General features: G+C 41.8%; 1 long non-coding RNA gene across 1 annotated transcript; it reads left to right on the plus strand.

Moving 5' to 3' along the window:
- The first annotated feature begins 2203 nt into the window (after positions 1–2203).
- LOC122539279 (uncharacterized) lies at positions 2204–24890 on the plus strand. The gene is made up of 3 exons (XR_015753305.1): positions 2204–2280; positions 23575–23700; positions 24757–24890. It is a non-coding gene; the product is annotated as an uncharacterized LOC122539279 (long non-coding RNA).
- Positions 24891–25609: the final 719 nt, after the last annotated feature.

Consider the following 25609-nt stretch of genomic DNA (forward strand, 5'->3'; position numbering starts at 1 on the left):
GGTCACTCATTAAACTTATAAGTTCTAGAGAAGAAAGGCTTAATTTGTCTGATCTCTCCTCATAACTTAACCCTTGAAGTCCAGATATTATCCTTGTAAAACTGTGCTGAATTCCCTCCAGGGCTAAAACATCCTTCTTAAAGTGCTCAATGAACTCTAACTGGGTTCGACCTGCGGGTCTAACAGGAGTCTAGCTAAGGTCGAAGGGTCTAACAGCATAATCTGCATCCTTGTACTCCAGCCCTCTCCATGTAAATGCCAGCATTCCATGAGCCTTCTATTTTCAGCAGCTGTTTGTGACATTTTAAAGAGCTATGCACCTGAACCCCCGAATTGTGTTGCACGCTCACTGTGTTTATCTTTGTATCTTCTAAAAAAATACTCTGATCTATCCATTTTTAGTCCAAAATGATATCCTCACACTTGTTTATATTAAAATCCTTCTGCCACAGCTTTGTCCATTCATCTGATCTATCAAAATCCTGTTGTAATTTTATGTTATAATCTCCATTGTTGACAATAGCATTCAATATTGTGTTATCAGCAAATTTGGATAGGACTTTTATATGCCATTATGCCAGTCTTAATGATTATTCTGAATATTTGAGGTACCAACACAGATCCCTGCAGGTCCCCACTAGGCGGAAGTGGGTACTGCAGATGCTGGAGATTAGAGTCTAGATTAGAGTGGTGCTGGAAAAGCACAGCAGGTCAGGTAGCATCCGAGGAGCAGGAAAATCGACATTTCGGGCAAAAGACCTTCATCAGTAATGAGGCTAAGAGCCTCAGAGTGGAGAGATAAATGGAAGGGGGGTGGGGCTGGGGAGAAGGTAGCTGAGAGTGCAGTAGGTGGATGGAGGTGGGTGTAAAGTTGATTGGTCAGAGAGGAGGGTGGGGACAGGTGGGAAGGAAGATTGGCAGATGGGACAGGTCATGAGGATGGTGCTGAGCTGGGAGATTGGAACTGTGGTAAGGTGAGGGCAGGAGAAATAAGGAAACTGGTGAAGTCCACATTGATGCCATGGGGTTGAAGGGTCCAGAGTTAGAAGATGAGCGTACATCCTCCAGGCGTTGGATTGTGAGGGAGTGGCGATGGAAGAGGTCCAGGACCTGCATGTCCTTGGCAGAGTGGGAGGGGGAGTTGAATAGTTTGACCACGGGGCGGTGGGGTTGATTGGTGCGGGTATCCCGGAGATGTTCTCTGAAGCGCTTTGTGAGAAGGCCTCCAGTCTCCCCAGGGTGGGAAACCACATCGGGAGCAACGGATACAATAAATGATATTGGTGGATGTGCAGGTAAAATTTTGATGGATGTGGAAGGTTCCTTTAGGGGCCTTCAAAGCCCCCACTGTCATGGACTTGCGCCTTAGCTAACAGTCTCTTGTCTGAGACTTTGTCAAAAGCTTTCTGGAAGTCCATATGAACAACATCTACCAACGTAGCTCTGTTCACCACCTTTGTCATCTCTTCAAAAAACTCTATGAGGTTTGCCAAGCATGATCTACCATTCATAAATCCATGCTGACTCTCTCTAATTAACTGAAAATTTTCAAGATGATCAGTTACCCCATGCTTAATTACAGACTCCCAATGATTCTCCTCTACAAATGTCAGGCTAAGTAGTCTGTAATTCCTTACTTCACCTCTTAAAGAGTAGAGCGACATTCCCAATCCAGAGTACAACTTCTAAATCCAGAGAACTGTGAAAGATTATGATTAGGGCATCATCAATGTGTTCTCCTACCTCTATTAAACAACCATGGTTTCCACTCTGGAGATTTGTCACTCTTCAGTTGCATTCATTTCCCCATTATTGATGATTTACTTACACTAATTTTATTTATACCCTGTCCTGATCCTTTGTCAATTTGATTGGGACTTCATCCTTTTCTGCTGAGAAAACTGAAGCAAAATAATTCTTCGACGTGTCAGCCATTTTCAAACTGTCAATGCCCTGTCTCCCATGGACCGATTGTAATCTTAACCTGCTATATATATATATATATATATATTTATAAAATAAATAAATAATAATAGCGACAAAATCTCATCGCTTCTTATGTTCTTTACAAGTTTTCTTTCATAATCCTCTTTAACTACTCTTAGAAGCTGCTTTATGCTGTTTTTTGGTCATTGTGCTTGTCTCACTCTGTGGGATCTGTACATTCTTTGTATTTTTTAAGCTTGTCCTTTTTCTCTTTAGATGTACATGACTAGCTTAATTTGTGAGGTGAACCTTTTCATATGTAATGTCACAAGAAAACAGGTAAATGATTGACTGGTAAGTATTTTTCTTATTTATCTTTCAACACTCAAATAATTTTAGTAATTAGCATTTTGTATTAGTCATTGAAAGTTTACTAATACTAGTATTGTCTATTAGATTGGAAGGTGACCTATTTGTTATCTATTTTAACGAAGGATTTCCAAGTGGATGAGTGGATCATTTATTGAAATAAATATGAGCATTTGAAAGAGTTGAGACGTTAAAATTTACCAGCAAAATAATTAATTTGCAATTGGTTAATTAAAAACATGGGAGCTCGAGCGTGCAGGTAGACATTACATGTCTGTGCCTCAAGGAAATTCCACTCAGACTCATTGACCTGGAGAATAAACTGACATGACATCACATCTTGGAGGGATATGGTTACCTTGGTAAACCGATCGACTCCCACAGCTACCTAGACTACACCTCCTCTCACCCTGCCCCCTGTAAAAACGCCATCCCATAATCCCATTCTCCGCCGCATCTGCTCCCAGGAGGACCAGTTCCAATACCGAACAACCCAGATGGCCTCTTTCTTCAAAGACCACAATTTCCCCCCAGACGTTGTCGACGATGCTTTTCACTGCATCTCCTCCACTTCCTGCTCCTCCGCCCTTGAGCCCTGCCCCTCCAACCGCCACCAGGACAGAACCTCACTGGTCCTCACCTATCACCCCACCAACCTCCATATACATCGTATCATCCGTCGCCATTTCCGCCACCTCCAAACAGACCCCACCAACAGGGATATATTTCCCTCCCCTACCCTATCAGCGTTCCAAAAAGACCACTCCCTCCGTGACTCCCTCATCAGGTCCACACCCCCCACCAACCCAACCTCCACTCCCGGCACCTTCCCCTGCAACTGCAAGAAATGCAAAACTTGCGCCCACACCTCACTCCTTACTTCCCTCCAAGGCCCCAAAGGATCCTTCCAAATCCACCACAAATTCACCTGCACCTCCACACACGTCATTTACTGCATCCGCTGCACCCGATGTGGCCTCCTCTGTATTGGGGAGACAGGCCGACTACTTGCGGAACGTTTCAGAGAACACCTCTGGGACACCCGGACCAACCAACCCAACCACCCCGTGGCTCAACACTTCAACTCCCCCTCCCACTCCACCAAGGACATGCAGGTCCTTGGACTCCTCCATTGTCAGACCATAGCAACACGATGGCTGGAGGAAGAGCGCCTCATCTTCCGCCTAGGAACCCTCCAACCACAAGGAATGAACTCAGACTTCTCCAGTTTCCTCATTTGCCCCCCTCCCCCCACCTTGTCTCAGTCCCAACCCTCGAACTCAGCACCACCTTCCTAACCTGCAATCTTCTTCCTGACCTCTCTACCTCCAGCCTCACTCCGGCCTAGCACCCTCACCTTATCACCCTCCCCATAACCTCCTTCCACCTATTGCATTTCCAACGCCCGTCCCCCAAATCCCTCCTCCCTACTTTTTACCTTAGCCTGCTTGGCACACTTTCCTCATTCCTGAAGAAGGGCTCATGCCCGAAACGTCGATTCTCCTGCTCCTTGGATGCTGCCTGACCTGCTGCACTTTTCCAGCAACACATTTTCAGCTCTGATCTCCAGCATCTGCAGTCCTCACTTTCTCCAAGAAGTGCAGAACACTCAAGTTGCAATGTAACAGAAAAATGATGAATAATAGACATTTTTTCTAGCAGCAATATAAAGGAATTTCAGATGGGAAAGAGTCTGATCATACAGTATTAAAGAGCCTGATGGCTTGGGGGAAGAAACTGTTGCAAAGTCTGGCCATGAGAGACCATATGCTCCGATATCTTCTGCCAGATGGCAGGAGGGAGAGGAGTTTGAGTGAGGGGTGTGTGGGGTCTTCCACAATACAAATGCAGCGTGTGGTGTAAATGTCTGTTCTGGAGGGAAGAGAGACCCCGATGATCCTCTCAGCTGTCCTCACTTTCCATTGTAGGGTCTTACAATCCGTGACGGTGCAATTCCCGAACCATGTAGTGATGCAACAGCTCAGGGTACTCTCAATGAACCCTCTGCAGAATGTGGTGAGGATGAGGATGGGAAGTGGGCTTTCCTCAGCCTGGACACTAAGTAAAGATGCTGCTGGGCTTTATTGCCTATGGAGCCAGTGTTGAGGGTCCAGGTGAGATTCTCCGCCAGGTGTCGCCAAGAAATGTAGTGCTCTTCTTGATCTCCTCAGGGGAACTGTCGACGTCCAGTGCTCTGTTCCCTCCTGAAGTCAACCACCATCTCTTTCATTTTGTCCACATTCAGAGACAGGTTGTTAGCTCAGCACCAGTCTGTTAGCCACTGCACCTCCTCTCTGTGTGCTGACTTGTCACTCCTGCTGATGAGACCCATGACAGTCATGTCATAAGTGAACTTGATGTGACTGTGCATTGCTACACAGTCGTGTGTCGGCAGGGTGAACAGCAGTGACTGAGCACACAGCCCTGGGGGGGGGGGGGGGGGGGGAGGCCCGTGCTCAGTGTGATGGTGTTGGAGATGCTGTTCCCAATCCGGACTGACTGAGGTCTCCCAGTCAGGAAATCCAGGATCCAGTTACACAGGGAGGGATTTAGGCCCAGCAAACTCAGCTTTCCAATCAGGTGCTGAGAAATGATGGTGTTAAATGTGGAACTAAAATCCATGAACAGTAGTTCTGATACAGTACTTGACACTGGTCCAGCTTCCTCAGAGGCACCTCTTAGAATGAACAAAACCTCTGACATTCCTATTCTATATGTCAGCCAAAACTCCCTGATTGGACCAGATTGACAACCAAATATTCTATGAGATCCACCTGGCTGACCTTGTTACAGTTACTACAGGTTTCCTGAAGAAGGGCTTATGCCTGAAACGTCGATTCTCCTGATCCTCGGATGCTGCCTGGCCTGCTGTGTTTTTCCAGCACCACATTTTTCAATCTGGTACTCCAGTCCTCACTTTCTCACAGTTACTACATCCCTCTCCCGTCTGGGTCAGAGGATATAGGCCGTTGTTTTGTAGCTCCCCCGGGGCATTTTAGTCCTGGGTCAGGCTCCTCCAGTTCTGCTTCTGATCCAGGTGATGTGTAACACACCGTAGCACGTTCCTAGAGGGTCGCACAAGAATTTCATTCTCTTCTTCAGGCAGAAAAGGTGTCGAGGGGGCAACATCCGCCATGTGTATCTCAGATGCTGAGGTATTGTAAACACTTGACAAAGAGGGAGAAACCATAGGTTCGAGAACAGCCAGAAAGGCTTTCATCCCACTGATGCTGCCAGACCTTCTGGCTTTCACCAGCAATTTCTGTTTTTTGTTCCAGATTGACAGTTCTTCATTTTATTATAGTTAAATACATTTCACCTGAATCTTTTCACTGGATAATTACTAGCCTTTTTATATATAAGAATTTTACCTTTGGACTGCCCAACCCAGTGGAAATGTCAGCCATATAAAGCCTCTCATTCAATGTTACAGCCGGAATTAAACTCTCAAAGGATTTGTAATAGACTTCCAGACACAAAAACTATTGAATAGCATTGTCAGCAGTTCTTGGGAAATTCACAGTCCATCCAATTTTGACTGATGGAGAAAATGTGGCAGCAAATGGAGATCAAGTGAAAGGCATTAGGATAAAATATATTAGTGTACTATTTCCCAAAAATTCTCACTTTGGTTCAATTTCAGCATCACTTATGTTCAAAGTTTTGTGAAGAAAGCTCTGGAGATTTTCGAATAAAGCTACTTCAAAGTGTCCAAAGTGGTTGCCTGGCTCTTTGAAGATCAGGTATATACGACGGAGATAAGCTGTCTCCAGACAGATTAGCACCCTCACCTGTCAGTTAAGGAATTTGTTCACACCTAACACCACAGGCACAGTAAGATAGACAAAAACCTCCTCCAAAACCTTGCATTTTGATAATCAAGATTCACAGCTTATGTTATTGACGCTATTTTTTTCTGGTATTTTTATCAAGAGTTTTGCTGTACTAAACGTAGAACTTCAAGTATTAAACCAGGAATTTGGAAATAATTTGGAACTGGTTCCTTATTTTTCAGAATCACAGCAATGCACTGACAAACTTCTGAGAGGATTTCTCTTAAATTCAATCCACAAAAAGATACAGACACTGTAAACTGATGTTTTTCAAATGCTCACTTATTTTTTTAAAAAGACAACCATATGTGGTTAATATGCTGTAGAGGAATTCCTCTGCATAATATAGGGCTCTTTAATCATCTACTATTAAGTTAGCTCACTTCACTTTAGTAAATTTTGATTTTGGTGACATTTTAAATTGTAAAACAGGAGGTCAACAACATAGTATTGGGGGTTACAATATGGAGATGGCTATTAATTCCTGCTCTGCTTACATGAAGGAACAGAAAAGTCCACATGATTACCAGAGACGAAGTGTTTCCACTGGGACTAATATATGGTGGACTAATCACGCATGTTATGATGTTTCATGTCAGAGGAGAATGGATTTTTAATAGAAAAATGAACATTTGTTAGTTTGAATTATATCAGAAAGCCATGGGTTCAAGCAAAATCAAGACATTTGAACATGTAATTCACGCTGTCATTTCACTGCAGTACAAAGGGAGTTCAGTTGAGGTGGATGTGACGTCTCTTCAATGAGATGTCAAGCCAAAATCCTTCTGCTCTCTTAGGTGAACACAACATATCTCACTATTCATAGACGGATAGTGGAATTCTGCTAGTTATTTTTAGCTAATATTTGCTCCACAACCAACATAAATAAAAAAAAGTTTCACTGATGTCATACTAAGCCTGAAACCTCACTGAAAGCAATTTGGCTAATACATGGTTTTGCATTGCAAAACCAAGTCATTGGCTGCAAAATGCTTTGTGATTTTCTCAATACGAGAAGGTGTTATTTAATCTTTATTTCTCTTTTGAATGGTGGATTGCAGTTTTGAAGCCAAGAAATTGTCATTGCACCTGTAACTGGGAGTAATGTTTGGTTGATCGCAGAGAAATTATCAAGGTAGTTTCCATTAGGGTTTCCCAAGGGTCAGTTTGGGTTTCATTACTCTCTCCAATTGTTATAAATGACCTAGACTTGGATGTAGGGCAGCATTACAAAATGTAGAGATGAATTAAACTTGACAACATGGCAGATAGTGAATAGGATGATTATATATTTTAAGATAACTTGGATAGACATAAGCATGATAAATGTGAAGGTTCAACTGGTGCACTTTAAGAGATCTAACATGGAAAGTCAGGACAGGATTCTATAAAACATGTTAACATGAAACATTTAGACGAGTAAAGAAACTTTGACACGGATGAGAGTAGGCAAAGACAAAAATTCTGAAAACTGGTTGCCGAAGAAGAATTTTTGTGACAAGGCAACTTGCAATTATAGCACTTTCGTGACCTGTTGTGAAAATGATTCCAGGCTATATCAATTGAGTGGAATTACTTGGCTTGAAGCTTTTCTTTTGTTTATCTTCCATTATTAATAAAGACTGTGGGCCAATGAATTTACATAAGCTCAAATAAGTGATCTTAATATTTTAGCATTCAATGAGGTTAATGCAAGTAACACAGTATACAGACTATACTAACAACTACACATGATCTCACTGGATTATATACATACAGAGGGAAATAAATTACTGTAGCAGCACTATCTTTCAATGTGAGCATGCATTTTAATTCACCATGCCTTTTTTTTCACTCATTTACAAGATGTGAGCATACTGTAGATGGTGACATCTATTATCTAGCCCTAACTTGCCCTGGAGGTGGTGAACTGTCATCTTGTTCTGCTGCCATCCATGGACAGTAGTAAAGAAAGGGAGAGAGTTCCAGGATGTTGATCCAGTAACAATGAGGGAACAGTAAAATAGCTCCAAGTTAGAATTGTGTGCAGCTTAGAGGTGAACTTGCAGGAGGTGGTGCTCCCTTACATAAGCTGACCTTGGTCTTCAAGGTGTTGGAACTCACTGGTTTGGAAGGTGCCCTCAGGATTCCCTTGGTAGGTTACTACATTGTAACTTGGATGCTGCCATAGTGTGTCTGTGATGAAGAGAGTGAATGTTAAAAATGGTAGATGTACGGCCAATCAAATGAGCTATTTTGACTTGGATGGTGTTAAGCTTCTTAAATAGCATTGGAGCTGCACCATCTAGTCAAGTGCAGAGTATTCCATATTACTTTTGACTTGTGCCTTGTAGGCTTTTAGAACTTATTCCTGCTTTTGCAGCCAGAGCATTTAAATATAAGGTCCAGTTTTATTCCTGATAAGTGGTAACCCCTAGGATGTTGATAGTGGGGAATTAGTAGTGCCTTTGATTGCCAGGCATCAATGTCAATTTCACCAGTTTCCTCATCTCCCTGCCTCCCCCGCATCTAATCCCAGATCCAACTCTCCAACTCGACATCGCTCTCTTGAACTGTCCTACTTGATCATCTTCTTTCCTACCTATCTGCTTCACCCTCCTCTCAACCTGTCACCATCACCCCCCCCCCTTCACTTACCTATTGCCTTCCAAGCTACTTTCCCCCAACCCTCACCCCCTCCCATTTATCTCTCAGCTCCCCCCTGGGGCTCCCCGGCTCCCCCACATTCCTGATGAAGGGCTTATGCCTGAAATGTCGACTCTCCTGCTCCTCAGATGAATTTTTCATGCCAGTTGGCAGCCCAGGTTGGTATAGGTTATGACAGTCTGAAGACAAAGTATGGAAACTGCAGTAAAGCACTGATGTAACATTTGGCATGTTGTGTTTTAAAATTCACATATTATGTATAAATATATAATAAGAATATAAAACAAACACTGCAGTTGCTGAAGAAACTCAGCAAGTCTGCAAGCATCACCAGGAAGAAAGAAGAGTTATGCTTTGAGTCTGCTAACTATTCATCAGAATGGTTCTGATGACGAGTCACCAGACACAAAACATTAACAGTTCTTTCTTCCCAGAGATGCTGCCAGACTTGATCAGTTTCTCTAGTAATTACTGTTTTTGTTTCAGATTTTGGGAAGCACGATGGCTCAGTGGTTAGCACAGTTGCCTCACAGAGCCAGGAATCCAGGTTCAATTCACCCTCAGGCAACCACCTGTGTGGAGTTTGAACATTCTCCCCGTGTCTGCATGGGTTTCATCTGGGTGCTCCGGTTTCCTCCCACAGCCCAACAATGTGCATGCTAGGTGGATTGGCCTTGCTATATTGCCCATGAGGGATGTGCAGGCTAGTTGGCTTAGCCACACGAAATACAGAGTGACAGGGATAGGATAGGTCTGGGTTGGTTGTTCTTTGGAGGGTTGATGTGGACTCGATGGATCGAGTGGCCTGTTTCAACACTGTAGGGATTCTATGGATCTCTGGCATCCACAATTCTTTGTTCTATTTTTTATGTACCATATATTTATGAAAGCATATTTTTTCACTTTGTGAATTATTTTTAATATACTTGTGCATGTTTCAGCCAAACTCTCCAGATAGTATGGTAACAGAAGACTAAATCAACCATTTCTCCCGTACTCACACGCACTGTTCCTCCCAAACTGTCAGTCACTCAAGCTCTTAATCCCATCCCCACTCAGCCCCTCACATGCTCAAACACACCTTCTTCCCTATCCAAAACAGTAACACCTCCACCATCAGTCCATCAGCCTTCCTCCCTCTCCATCCTCCCTCTACCTGGATTTCTTTCTGTTGTTTGGATGTGGGAGAGCTTGAATGAGGAAACCTGGCCGTCAAAGTCCAAAGTCCAGGTACTGGATCTCAGTCCCGAGATGCTATGCTAGTTCGATGAGGAGCAATTTGCTCACTCAAGAGATTGTTCAGAATGTGGAATACCCTACCTCAAAAAATGGTGGAAGTTAATTCTACAAGTATTTGACGTATTTATTTTCACATGGTATCATTACAAAATACAGTGAAAAGTGTGCCACTCCCTGGTGCCATCTTAAAACACCAGAAAAATAAACCAAAATATAGAATATAAATGAAGAAAGAGAAAAAGGCCAACTTTGCACTCCTTCTTAATCTTAAATAATCCAAATCATCTAATAAGTGAGTGTTGCAGGTACTTGAGGATGATATATTTATCGGCTATGGGTAAAAAGTAGGGACCTGCAACTTGATACATGGCACTTCCAGTTAAAGAGCCAACAGATTGGGGCAGCATGGTGGCTCAGTGCTCAGTGGTTAGCACTGCTGCCTCACCGCGCCAGGGTCCCAGGTTCGATTCCAGCCTCGGGCGACTGCCTGTGTGGAGTTTGCACATTCTGCGTGGGTTTCCTTTGGGTGCTCTGGTTTCCTCCCACAGTCCAAAGATGTGCAGGTCAGATGAATTGGTAATGCCAAATTGTCCATAGAGTTAGGTGCCTTAGTTAGGGGGAATGGGTCTGGGTGGGTTACTCTTCAGAGAATCAGTGTGGACTAGTTGGGCTGAAGGGCCTGTTTCCACAACCTGGATACAATGAGACAAATAGCCTCTCTCTAAGTTCTCAGTTGTTATGATTCTAAGTGCCAAGTTGCAGCATGGTTGCTGGTTGTTTACAAAGAGATAGTCAAGGCTGGTGTCACAAGTGTGCCAATTACAATAATTACAATTTTGAGTGAGAAAATTGAATTAGCAATCAGTAAGCTCAACTGAAATTTCTGGAGTCAGTTTATAAATTCAATTAAAATCAAACAGCATGAGGACAGGTCAGATAAAATCAAGCGGATGTCCAAGCCATTTAGAAAAAAATAATTTTTAAAATCAGCTCTATAGCTAAAGCCATCTCTTAAACCTTTGATCAAAAATCAACCAATGGATGAGCTTGCTGAAAGTTATGGAGCATGTTGTTTTGGAATCTCATTACACGCATTCAGGATTGAAAGTGAGAGGCAGTGGGAAATGGGAAATTGTGAATTAGGAGTCCATTTACACATCTCACAGTTCTCTGTTCTCTTGATTTATTCGATGTACAAACTACAGTGTATAAGACCATAAGACCATAAGACATAGGAGTGGAAGTAAGGCCATTCGGCCCATCGAGTCCACTCCGCCATTCAATCATGGCTGATGCGCATTTCAGCTCCACTTACCAGCGTTCTCCCCGTAGCCCTTAATTCCTCTAGACAACAAGAATCTATCAATCTCGGCCTTGAAGACATTTAGCGTCCCGGCTTCCACTGCACTCCGTGGCAATGAATTCCACAGGCCCACCACTCTCTGGCTGAAGAAATGTCTCCGCATTTCTGTTCTGAAATGACCCCCTCTAATTCTAAGGCTGTGTCCACGGGTCCTAGTCTCCTCGTCTAACTGAAACAATTTCCTAGCATCCACCTTTTCCAAGCCATGTATTATTTTGTACGTCTCTATTAAGTCTCCCCTCAATCTTCTAAACTCGAAGTGTAAGTGCTGTTCTTCTGTCATCTTGTTTTGGGGGTGATTAAAAACCAAATGGGAGAGGGCAAGGAGAAACAAGGAGGGGGAAAACTGGAGGGAAGAGGAAGGGAACAGTATAAAATGATGATTTTGTGAGAGGAGTAACAGGAATATGTGTAGAAATGGGTGAATGGATTGGAACAGAGAATAAAAAACAAAGATGAATATTTTTTGGGAGAAGGGAAGCATTTTCCTTTCCTCCGGCTGACCCAAATATTTCCTTCAGTGAACAGAGTTGATTGTGGAGTGTTTGCAGCTTGCAGTTCTTACTCTACAGTAGTGCTGGAGTTTCCCCTTTTGTGTGCAGTTGTTGGGACTGGGGAGGCAATGAGAGGACTCTTACAACTCACTGATGTCATGGATATTGAAAATCATTCAAAGAGTGTTTGCTATCTTGAGAATGCTAGTGTAGAGGAGCCTATATTATCCAAACGAGACGGGCGGGCACTATTCTATTCAGATAATTGATTAAGTGCCCTTCCTCTGGGGCTCGGAGTTTTTAAAGTCTGCCCCCCATCCAGGAGAACACACACACACACAGCTTTTTGACAGGTTCCATGTTTGCCCTGTACAGGCCAATGTTGGAGAGATTATCTGGGGATGGGGTTTTCAGGGACACCCCTCTGTAGAACTCCTGGGGAACTGTGGGGAGAGAGAGCGCGGGCATTCAGTCATTTGGAGATGGTTCCTGTTTAATCACATTAAACAAAATACGCGATCATTGTTGGAAACATATCTTTGATGTAACATTTCTATTGGGATCTCGAGATCTCCTTTGGTTGATCTGATTTTCGGATAATTGGTATCCAAATAATCGAGGTTCCTCTGTACACAGGGATTCAGCAGTAGTCTTGAATATGACATGATTATTCCATAAGGGTCATTTTTACCAAAGGATGGCAACAAGCATTTAATTAGTGTTGCATTAATAATAAATGTCTGTCTGAATGGCTAGATTTAGCAAATCATTTTCAAGCTAATGAGTGATTATTGTCGTTTACCAGTCCTGGAAACACTGAAACAGTTATGTGCAGAATTAAGTCAGTGCTGATTAGACACAACTTCCTGGACATGGTTATCATCTCAGCCAATGTTGCTAGAATGAAATCTGACTTGATAGACTGTACTTCTTTCTTTTCTGGTTTTATCTAATGTGGTCTTCTTTTACTGGTAGATAAGCACACAAGTCTGCAGATCTTTTCAACAATAAAACAGAAGCTTATTATTCATAACAAATAAAAATAAAGCAAACCAGGTCATCTAAAAATAACTGTTTGGAAGAGTTCAAAAATATAGCAAAACAAAACCTTATCTACTACCCAGCACTATCACTTCACAGGTAAAGAAAATCGGGGAAATATACTTCTGTTATCAAACCTGTACTTTTGATTTATCTGCATCTTCTCAGTTCTGAACCTGTGAGTTATAATGCCTTTTCCTCGAATACCCACACAATTGAGATTAGATTAGATTCCTTACAGTATGGAAGCAGACCCTTCGGCCCAACCAGTCCACACCGACCCTCCGAAGAGAACCCACCCAGACCCATTTCTATCTGAATAATGGACGAACACTATAAACAATTTAGCTTGGCCAATTCACCTCACCTGCACACCTTTGGACTGTGGGAGGAAACCCGAGCACCCGGAGCAAATCCACACAGACACGTGCAAACTCAACACAGACAGTCGCCCGCGGTTTGAATCAAACCTGGGACCCTGGTGTTGTGAGACAGCAGTGCTAACCACTGAGCCACCGTGAGATCTTAGACTTTCTCAGCTTTGAATAACTGATGTAGATTTCTAACTTGGTCTGGAGGTTTCACAAACTATGCTTTTTCACTAAATGTAACTTAGTAATTTAAATGCTTTGAACAATCTCCTTTCATAGCTTTTCTCTAACTTATCGCAAAACTCCACAATTTAGACAAACTTCACAGGTCACCTGTTATCTCTAACACATACTGGTTTTAAATTCACATTTGTGGAAAGACTGACCCAATTAATGTTTAAATCCCTCCTGAAATATAGACCAACAGTCATATACCACATCTTTGAAATCTGAGCTCTAAACGAAAAAAAGTAGCCTGTATTTATCCACCTCAATTTAGGATGTCCACTGGCTGGGAGAGAAGTCAATATGTAAAATTGTCACATGGAAGTAAAAGTAGGACTTTCAAGTTTTCTTATGTGGCACTGAATGTTCAGAGGTGTACAAGAGGAAGGAGTGCTTTACCCACAAGGGAAAACAGATTTGCAGAGATAGCCTATTAAGAGCACACAGGAAGAATTCCTGGCCTCAGAAAATGATATCCATGCACCCATGCACTAATTAGTTTAAAACTTTGATATGAATGGTTAATGTTAGATCCCTTCTCTCAAGAAGCACAGGTAAGTTATCTTTGGTGTCTTGAACAAACTTTAATAACTAAAAAGTCACTATTATACTTGTGAAAGCTTGCTGTGCACAATTTTTTAGATGTCAATAGTGACTAAACTTCAAAAGTGTTTAATTGGTTATGGAGTGCTTTGCAACATCTGGTAGTCATGAAAGGTGCTATATCAAGGCAAGCTTTTATTTGCTTTCTTTCTCCTATCTCTCATCAATGTGAATATTAGACACAAACATTTTAGTTTCCACATCAAGAGCAAGTTGGAGAAGAAACATTGTTGCCTGTTCCTCCACCACCACTCCCCCCCCCCTCCCCGCCCCCCCACACCCCATACTGAGTCAACTGGAGAGTTAAAAGATTGAAATGACTTACCCGTCAGCTCCAAACATTTCCCACTTACCTACAAACTCACCCAGGTTGAACTCAGAGGTTGATAACATCAAGTTTGACTTTTTGGAGTTTTAAACCATACCGTCAAATACAAATCTGCCTCTCATTTGCCCAGTAAAATTCTGCACATTGTTTCCAAGAGTTTTCCTATTTCTGATTTAAAGGCAGATTGGCCTTATCCTCTTGTTCTTTTTGAACAAAGGTATATAATTTGCAATTCTTCACTCTGGCACTATTTCTTTTCCAAGCTAGATTAGAGGATTATGACCAGAACCCCAGAATTTCCTTCCTTATTTTCCAAATGCATCCCCTTTGGACTGAATGACTTCAAACCTTTTTTTTCCAAGAAGTAATTCTTTATTCCTTTATCTTCTTTATCCTGTCCACTCTGCCTACTATCTTCCTCTTCAATTTGACATCAATAGAATCCACAAGGACAAGTTGCAGAGGAAGAAAGGATACATTACACATTGTAGAAGAATAGCAGCAGGGTGCTTTTTAGCAATAAATAGTACAGAACATGTGCAGGGAAATAACCCAGTCAGAGTTATTTGAGAAAAAACGCATTCATTCTACAGGACAGTAATACAAACACTGAGGGGTTGGTTAGCTCAGTCTTCCAGAGGCTAGAGGATGGATTAGACAAACTCCGACAAGCACCAATTTTGATCCCCTTCCAGCTGATACAGAATCTGGACCTTCCTCCTTACCGTATCCATCCATCTGGTCACTTTGCCATGTTGCAGCAAGTAATTGCCAAGGACCTGTCTTTGGGCAGAGAACAAGGAGGATAAGAAGAATGCATGCACTATGGAGACACATTTAATTCAGGACGTAACCCGGAATTCTGGTGCTATGAGCCAGCACATGGTTTTCCTGAGCTGGATGGAGTTCCAGGGTGAAACAGATGAATGCACAGCATGGAACTGACAGGTTAGGAAGTCTTCACATAGGCAAACTGAGGACCTGCAGCCACTCCCAACTGAGAGGCTGCTGTCCCCTGACTCTCGGCTCGGAGCACGCTCTCTGTATCAGACAGATAATTTTCAACTTCTTTGCAATGTGAGGCCTCTTCTGAAATACTGTGTCCAGTTCTGATCGCCCAGCTATAGGAAGGAGTTTATTCAGTTGGAGAGGGTTCAGAAGAGATTTTCCAGGATGTTGCCATTTATGGAAGGTTCAAGTTATAAAGAAAGGCTACAGAGACTGGGCCATTTTTCACTGGAGTGTAGGAGGTTAAGAGGAAACCTTACAGAAGTTTATAAAACAATAAAGGGCATAGATAGAGTTAATGGTCATTGTCTTTTACCTGGATGGGAGATTTCAAGGTGAGGAGGCACATATTTAAGGTGAGAGGAGAGAGATTTTAAAAAGACATAAGGGGCAATTTTTTTTTTTACACAGAGGGTCATTCACATGTGGAATGAACTTCCTGAGGAAGTGGTGAATGTGAGGACAATTACATTGTCTAAAAGACATTTGGATGAGTACATGAATGGGAAAGGTTTGGAGGGATATGGATCAGAAGTAGGCATGTGGGACTAGGTTAGTTTGGGATTATGTTCAGCATGGACTGGTTGGACCGAAGGGTCTGTTTCCATGCTGTGTGACTCTGTGCCTCAGACTATACTCAACTTGATCAGTACTTCCTTGCTCTCTGCCTTTGCAGTGGTGCAGTAGCAGCTTATACAGCACAGCCTGATAATGGGGCAAGATGCAGCAGCACCAGAAATACTAACAACGCCAGATGTAAGACCAGCAGCGACACCAACTGATTTCTCTAGAGCCACATGTGTTTTCACAAAAGAGAGAGGATGGACATAGAGGTCCAGCTTGAAGGAACTAAGAACGATGCACAACGTCTACATTGTAGTGATTGTAAAATGTGAGTTATCTGGTTAATCTAGTCCAATCAGGGAGTCCTGGAGACATAAAGGATATTGAGCTCTGGAAATGCCTGGCTCAGTAAGAGGGAATACTATTGTCAAAGTGCATAAAGGGTGATTGATGTGATGCTAGCCCCTGAAAAGGGATCTTGCACAGCTCCCTCAGCATGTTCAAGTATCTGTACTTCAGGAGGTTCAGACTTTCAGGTCATTATGGATATCTGCAAGACACTAACACATTATCTTTCTGAGAATTGTTACACTTCTCCTGCAAATAAATGAAGTGGATATTTGTGAGTGTGGAAAAGCCAGAAGGACACCATTTTTTGGGGTTTACAGAGGAACCTCGATTATCCAAATGAGATTGGCGGGCACTATTTCAATCAGATAATTGATTATTCGGTTAATTCGGTAAACTGGGGCTCAGAGTTTATTGTGAGGTCTGCTCCCAGTTCAGGAGACGAGGCAGCAGCATACCATGCATGAGACCCCATCCCACCGCCCGCCTGCTCCCCAACCCCCCCTCCCCACCCCAACCCCGTCCGTCCCAACCTGCCCCCAACCCCTGCCTGCCACGAACCTTGTCTGTCCCCTGCCTGCCCCACAACCCAATGCCCTCCCGCTCCCCTGCACCCTCATCCACCCCACCCCTCATCCAACCCCCGTCTGCGCTCCCGCCCCACTCCCCCGGGGCAACTGGACTGTACATCAACAGTAAGACTGCTGCTGCCTTTGTGGGATAAGTTGCCAAATAGTGCAGGCACGCACGCACACACACATACCTTTTTACTGCAACCTTTTGACAAGTTCCAACTTTGCCCTATACAGGACAATGTTGGACAGATTATCCAGGGAAGGGGGAGTTTAGTGTTCACCTCTGCGTAGAACTTCAGGGAAAGTGTGGTGGAGGGGGTGGCGGGCTGGAGAGAGGGCAGAAGGTCAATCATTTAGAGACGGTGCCTGGACTGTCCAGGACTGTTCTCGGCAGCATTTCAGTGAGCTGAGTTAGTTTTTGATCATTGTACCTGTAAACAAAAGACGTGATCAGGGTTATGAAATGCTCTTTGATGTAATGTTTCTATCGGGACCTTGAGATCCCCTTTGGATAATCCAATATTCAGATAATTGATATTTGGATAATGGAGGTTCCTCTGGCATGTATATGTGTAAGAGGTCTGAAAGATGAGGATAAGCGTACGTCTAAGTTCAAATGGGGATATGAGGGGGACCCTGGAAATAAAGGCATCATTACAGCTAGAAATGTGTTTTGGTCTCAGGGATGCAGAGGAAAATCAAAGTTTGGGTCTTTATACCTGAAGGCACCTTCTTTACCCATCCCATTGAAGTCATCAGCTTCTTAGTGCACTTATTGCAGTTTCAAGGCACCACATTCCTGCTGCTCACTCCCTCAGCCACTCCATTCATTTCTGCTCAATTGGAGAGGTCATCTTTCTCTACCCAGACTTTCAAGAGCTCACCTCTTCTCAGTCTCTCAAATTCCACTGCAGTGAGGAGTCTGAGGTAGGAGAGTTGGAGCCAAAAGGGCTGAGATGGGGGTGCAGACCTTTCTATTTCTCCTCATCTTTACTGTGATTGCTAAAACTTCAGAAATCAATTTGCAGATCAACCGTTGTGACATTTTCTTTATTCACTCATGGGACATATGTGCTGCTGGCTGGCCAGCATTTATTACCCATCCCTAGTTACCCTTGAGAAGGTGATGGTGAGCTGCCTTCTTGAAGCGCTGTAGTCCATGCTCTGTAGATCCACCCTTAATGCCATTGGGGAGGGAACTTAACCACTGACAGTGAAGCAACGGTTATATATTTCCAAGTCAGGATGGTGAGTGGCTTTGAGGGGAATTTGCAGGTGGTATCTGCAAACATCTGCTGCCCTTGTCCTTCTAGGTGGAAATGGTCATGGGGTTGGAAAAAGCTGTCTGAGAATGTTTGGTGAATTTCTGCAGTGCATCTTGTAGATAGTACACACTGCTGTTACTGAGTGTTAGCGGTGGAGGGGGTGGATGCATGTGGATGTGAAGCCAATCAAGCTTTGTCCTGGATGGTGTCAAGATCTGGTGTGTTGTTGGAGCTGCACCCATCCCAGCAAGTGGGGAGTATTCTCACCCGCACACACACGTGTGCCTTGTAGATTATGGACATGATTTGGAAAGTTAGTAGGTGAGCTACTTACCCTGTATTGCTAGCCTCTGACCTGCTCCTGGAGTTACCATGTTTGTGTGGCAAGTCCAATTCAATTTCTGGTCAATGGTAATCCTAAGCATGTTAATAATTGGGGATTCGGTGATAACACATTGGATGTCAAGGAATGGTAGTCAGATTATCTTTTATTGGAGATGGCATCTGCGTGGTGCCAATATTACTTGTCACTTGTCAGCCCAAGCTGGGCCACTTGAGGTAGATGTAATCTATTATTTCTGATGCCATCTGACAATGACAGGGAAAGACAGAAGCAGGTGGTAATATAATAACTGAATTAAAGAGCAATAATAAAACTCAATATATTCCTGACTATACCTGGCCTCCTACTACCAAGCACCTCTACCCGACCCCCAGTCCAAGTGGGTCTGTTATGTTAAACTTTCAACTATAAATCCAGGAATAAATTGTGGCATTTGGAAAAATAATGGTGAACTAATGAAAACCAGTGCTTGATTTCTTAAATATAAATCATGTTTAAATAACTTGACTGAATACTTTGATGATGTAGCAAAGATGTTTGATAAGGAAAGTATTGTTGTCGTTGTCTCAATTTCAAAAGAGTTTGATCAGGTGTCGCATAATAGATTTCTTAGCAATATTAAAGTCCAGGGGATTTAAGTGCTGCACAGAGACAAAATAAACTGAAAGCAAAATGTATTACTTTTTTTTCCCCAGACTGGAAAGAAGACTACAATGGTGGTCTCCAAATTTGGTTTGGGACTGCTGTTCCTTTTAATTGACATTAGTGACATATAAAGGGAATGATTGCAGCATTTACAATATAAACCTCAGAGACTTAGTGAGGACAATAGTGACAGACGAGTAAATGGGCAGGCACTTATTTGATGTAACTTATTACAGAGAAACATGCCCTGACTCAGGTTGATGGAAAAATGAGAGGAATATTAACTAAATACTAAAATTAAATGGGTTGCAGGAATAGAGAGACCAAGGGTTCATACACCATCAAGACCTTTAAAAGTGTCAAGAGAAATTGAGAAGGCTGCTTAACAGTCTTATAAGATCATTATGCTCATAAATAGTGACATGAAGTACAAGATCAACAGAACTATTCTAATCCTTTATATACTATTGGTTAGGCCCCAGCTGAAGTACTCTGATCCATTCCGATCATTGTACCTTCTGAAAATTATGATGGCTTCAGAGACAGTCATAATAGATTGTTTGGAATGATACCAGCGCAGGACTCTTCAGTTCTGAGCTGAAACTAAAGAAACTTGCTGTCACTGACAGCAGGCAATGTTTAGGGGTGATTTAATTGAGGTGTTTACATCTTGTAAGGTTATTTTATTCCATAACGGAAACGTTTTTTCGAGTAACCACAATCAATTATTGTAAACACCCATCAAGTTCACTAATGTTGGTTTACTAATTTCCTTTAGAGAGGGGAATATACTTTCTGTACCTAGTCTGATCGACATGTGACTCCAGAGACGGGCAAATTGTTGACTCTTAACTGCCTTCTGAAATGTCCTAACAAGCTACTCAATTGTATCAAAATATTACAATATCTAAAAGGAATGAATGAAACTAGAAGGATCACTTGGCATTGATTTCAGCAGCAGAAATGACAATTGCATGCAGATTAATAAATGCAAAGTACTGTGGATGCTGGAGATCTGATACAGGAACATCTATGGCGAGTGTTGAGTCCAATCAATCTTCTTTGGAGTGGAATGCACTGTCGATGCTGCAATGTTTTCCTTATCGACATCTAATAGCTTATACCAGCACTGAGAGAACAGTCTCAGACCGGTTAAGCAATATCCTGACTTCGTCATTCTCACAAAATCAAGTTTGACTGACAATTTTCCAGGCATTATCATCAGAATAAAGCAAAATACTGTGGATACTGGAAATAGAATCTGTTAGAATCCCTGGGCATGTGTTATCCCGTTGATATATTCCCTTCCAGGCTACACACCATCCTGCTTCATGGGTTATGAAACTAAAGAAGACAGGACAATGTTTTTTTCAAATATTATAGAAACGTTGGTCTATTCCAGACAAATTTGGTCTGAACCTCTTGCTGTTCTGAGCACCCCTACCCACACATACCTAGCTGTCTGAAATTTCACTCAAGAAAGCTGCATTAGGTAGCCTGGTTGTCATTTCACAATGCTCTTTTTGGATACTAATGTGATTAATTCCTGAAAATTACAGTCAAGTCTTTGACACGGACGCAACAATTTGGAGACAAGTTCCACGCAGTCAATCACCCAAATGTCAAACGTGAACCCAGAGTGTTTAAAACATGCAATATGCTTACACATTTAAGGATCATATATGAGGGAGAAATGAATAGATGGATATGAGATAGTGTTGAAAGAATGGGTTTAGGTGTAAATGCCAATACGGATTTTCTAAGCCACTAGACATATTTCTATCCTGTGATTTCTATTTTGTACAATAAAGAATTACAGATGAACATGTCAATTTACTTGAATCCTGAGATGTATATGTGTCCTTCCCTTGGAATTGTGTTTACTGCTAAAACATGTTTAATGTTTAAATTCTTCAGCTGGTTTATTCTCAAATTTGTGTTATTTCATCATTCATATTATTTTCCAGATGTTCAAAGGAACTGATTATAAACAGAAAAATACCATTGATATACATCAAAATTGTAACACATTGCTGACCACTCATGCTGATAAATATTTTTGTCTCTAAGCCTAATATGCAAATTCCAGTTCCTGTCATCTTGGTATTCGGAATCGATAACATAAGGAGACAGCAGTAAAGCACATGTCATGAAGAAATTGAAAGAATTAAAGACTTACATGAGACTTGGCACCAGCAGGAATAAATTATTAATTTGACAAATAAGTAAGAAAGAAGTTAGGAAAAAGAAATGTTAATTCGTTGGGGCTTCAGAAACACAGGAGCTGCATAGGATTGGGGCATCGTAAGTGTCATTTCACTGCTTGGAGAATGTGTTTGAGGAGCTTACAGGGGATGTTGTGTATACTCATCTGAAGAATAGAGGAATAGACTTAGAAGCAATTAGTCATGTCTTTTATTCATTTTACAGAATTCTTTTGAAGAGGTAACTGAACTGATTCATGAGAGCTGTATCCTGTCAATTTAATTTACTTGGATTTTCATATGGCTCTCAGTAAAGATTTTTAAAGATGATAAAATCTGATTGCATTAGTGATAAATTAGTTAACTGGAATGAATATGATGCATGAAGACATCACTACTTTATAACATAAAAATGAGCGCTCAACTGAGCTAAGAACTTATGACATGAAGTCATTAGTTGGATATTATGACTATACATGAATAGATCAAATGTAATACAATTCAGTACCAATGGGAAATGGATAAACCAAGAAAACAAATTCCTCTTTCCTTTAAAAAAACTAATAATCTTAAATTGGTAAATAGCCAAAATATCTACCTTGAACTGGCTAGTGATATGAATGGTAAATAAATGGCAGGATTGAGGGTGAGGGAGACATATAGAAAGTTCTTATCCAGTTTTCCATATATCTAAGGCTGACAAACATATATTTGGTTATAAAGAGGACAGAAGAATTCTACAAAAAGGATGGATGTGTTAAGTGTCTGGGTAAATATTTCGCAGATGGAATATATTATTGGAATTTGTGAACTTTGGAAAACAGCAGACAATTTATTTGGAGGCAGACTGAAGAACTCTTAGGTCCAATGGAACTGAATATCATTGTACATGAATGAAAAAAACAACAGTATGCGAGTACAGTAGGTTTCCACGTTGCATGACTCCATGACTCTACAAGTGATTAATCCTCTTACAAGGATGCCTGCCTTGAAGAAGTTTTCCTCCTCTCTCTACAACCTGTATTCCTGATGAAGGGCTTTTGCCCAAAACGTCGATTTTACTGCTCCTCGGATGCTGCCTGAACTGCTGTGCTCTTCCAGCACTACTAATCCAGAATCTGGTTTCCAGCATCTGCAGTCATTGTTTTTACCTAAGTGATTAGGAAGCCCAATGGAATGTTTGTTTTCCATTGCAACAACAGTTGTACAGGTTATTGGTGAGAGTATATCTGAAGTAATGTGCACAGTTTTGACCTCCTTATTTAAGAGGCAAGATAACTGTATGAGAAGTATTTCAGGGAAGTTTCACTTGACAGATAACTAGTTATCTTTTAAGGAAAGGCTGGAGAGTCTGGGCCTGTATTTGTCAGAGTTCAGAAGATGGGAGAAACCTTATTGACACACATTGGGTTAATTTTACTTGATTTTTTGGCTAAGTCAGAGTTGTATCACATTACTTTTGGGGGACTTCCACCATGTGGTGAAGCAAGGTTTCTCCCTGTATCTGACCAAACTCAATTCGTTAACTACCTACTCCACCTTATGGCATTAGTGGCATCTAATTCTTGCCCACATTTTAATCTGCACCGGTCCCAGAACTCCTGGCAAATATCCACTGAAAAACTGTCATTCCCATCTTTACAAGGCTGCTGTGCACCTGGGTGAAGCACCGGCATTTTGAAGCTGCCCTTATCATCGATAGACAGAACCTGAATATGCCAGAGAAGGGGAAGGTGACAGAGCAATTCTCCAACACAGATCCTGAGAGATCCTGGTGGAAGGGGTGGTGCAAAGGAAAGGTTACCTCTTTCTGGAGGTAACCTTTCATATCACTACTCCATGGCAGCCTGGTCAGTGCCATCTCCACAGCTTGGAGAATAGCCAGTAGCACCATAAGAAGTTCAGTGACCTTTTCCAACCCGTAAAGGTGAGTGCCACACTTTTCTCTCTGCTTCTTCACACTGTGCAACGCACCCTCCTCCCACCAAGGCTCGTCCTTTGCCACTCTCATTAGTATCTTCAACATTTAGCCTCACTTTCTCTTAAACAACACTGACCCTGTATGCTCTCTGTGCTGCCTCCTCACTCTTTGGATCACTTCCCTTACTTTCACCTACCAGCACCAGCAGTAACAGCTATAGAACCCACATTCATCTCACTCATTTTCTCTTTCTCTCATGACAGGAGAAAACAGCCCACAACAGGACAGATAGAGCACCAATGGTTGAAGGGGGTCCTCACCCCCAAAGGAAGAAAGAATCCTGGTCCTTGCCACAGAGCCACAGGATGACCACTTCCTGGACTGTAGAGGTATGAACGCCCTAACCAAGTTCAGGACAAGAGCACCTCACCATGGTCACACTGCTGAACTGATATGGGAACCTGTCCCTGTACTGAAAGGCACATCGGTGAACTTTAGTGAGAACCACTCCCTTCATAAATTTGGAACTGAGTCCATAATCAGATCAGTTATGATGGTATTGAATGGCGAAGCAGGGTCAAAGGCCAACTAGCCTGCATCTGCTCCTAATTTGTAAGTTTGCATGCATGAGGGATCCAATAGTAATGGAATGTCTGATCAGTTGAAAGGCTTGATAATTAAGATGGGGGAGGATTTAACTGGGCAAGACATTGATGTGGCTGAGGGGGTCAGACAGGGAAAGAGGTAGGAGAGAAGGTGGTGGGAAAAGCTTCCAAGACACCGTGGAAAAGTAAAGCAGGACAAAAACCCCATGTGAATCACACACTCTGCAGGGAAAGATGCTGGGGGTCAATACAGAATATACTAAATGTGATATGTCAGGCAAATTATAGCCAAGAATTCTTTGGGAAACAAAGCTGGTATATAATTATCAACATATTACAATCAATGATTGAAATAGTAAGCATTAGACACTTGCTTATTTGTGAATAGATTTGAGTAAAGTTGACATTGATTAACTGTCAAATATCATAATTATTATTCCAATGAAATGTAAGTTATTGACATATTTATCTATTGTACTTGACTTTGCCTTTTGAATACATTTCCTAACATGGATGTCTTAACGTTAATGCAATTTTTGACTGATTACATCTCTATGAAGTGCCCCTCTGATATGATAATTGATCAAAACCCCAAAGGACTGATGATCGGTAATGATGTTTTCATTCCAACATTTTTTTAAAAAAGAACTGCTGCAGCCATTGGATGGCTGTGCATTTAAATTCATTGACTGTCTGACAGAGTCTTGTGAAAACTGTAGAATGTCGCGACTGTAAAAAATCAGGGAACATCAAAAAGAGAATTAATGCGAGGCTGACTACGCACCACTTTCTTAGCAGGAGGCCATCTCCCTCAAATATTCTTGTGTTGTATCCTTTCAGGATTATACAAAAAATGCAGGGCTAAAAGTCAATGCAACTCTGGTCCGATTTTCCTGTGTGTGCTGTGAAGGTAAGGTTTATAAATCATTAAACACCGTTAGACAGCAGATAAAGGAATGGAAAAGACACTATCTCACTGTGAGTGATGTTAAATAGTTACTGTCAAAATGAACCAGGACAGAAGAATTTTAACCAATCTGCACAGCTGGAAATCTCAAATTCAACTACACAAATCCCAATGCCAACATTACTGGTACCATGCGCTGTAATAGTTGCAATGTTCGATTATTAGCCCTTTACAAATGACTCTGTACTGGGCTGTATACATATATTTTTTAAACTGTTAGCTTTTTTAGAACTGCCTTCATATTTCTAATCTGGATATATGTTTTCTGCTTTATTATATTTTCTTGTATTCAGTAACTAATAAACTTGCTCTTTTATTTACTGAATAAAGCCTTCTTAAATTGGCTTTGTTTAAAATATAAATTAATTTAGTCAGGGAGAATGGTTGTTTTTTCAAAAAATTAAACTTATACTGACTGTGAATAAGAAAGGGGAACCAATCATCCCTACTCACGCTGGAATTTAACAATTTGGTGTATCCTGTCTGCACCTGTAACAAATTGTGGAACCTCACCTGATGATAACATTTGAGACAGTTTTTCCACATCTGGGGCATCATAGAAATTGTCATTGCTTGTTTTTCAGTTGGGAATCTTTTTTCACCCCTTTGACTGGGCAATAGCATTGTCTAATGATTCTGCCTTCGGAATAATGTACGTGTGCACCCTTAGTATACTCTTAAAAGTTAATCAGGTGGGAGGGGATCACACTGCAGGATATGAGACAC

Source organism: Chiloscyllium plagiosum, unplaced genomic scaffold, assembly GCF_037043375.1.
Source record: "Chiloscyllium plagiosum isolate Xiang-an unplaced genomic scaffold, Cpla_swu_hap1 HiC_scaffold_36, whole genome shotgun sequence".
NCBI lineage: Eukaryota > Metazoa > Chordata > Chondrichthyes > Orectolobiformes > Hemiscylliidae > Chiloscyllium > Chiloscyllium plagiosum.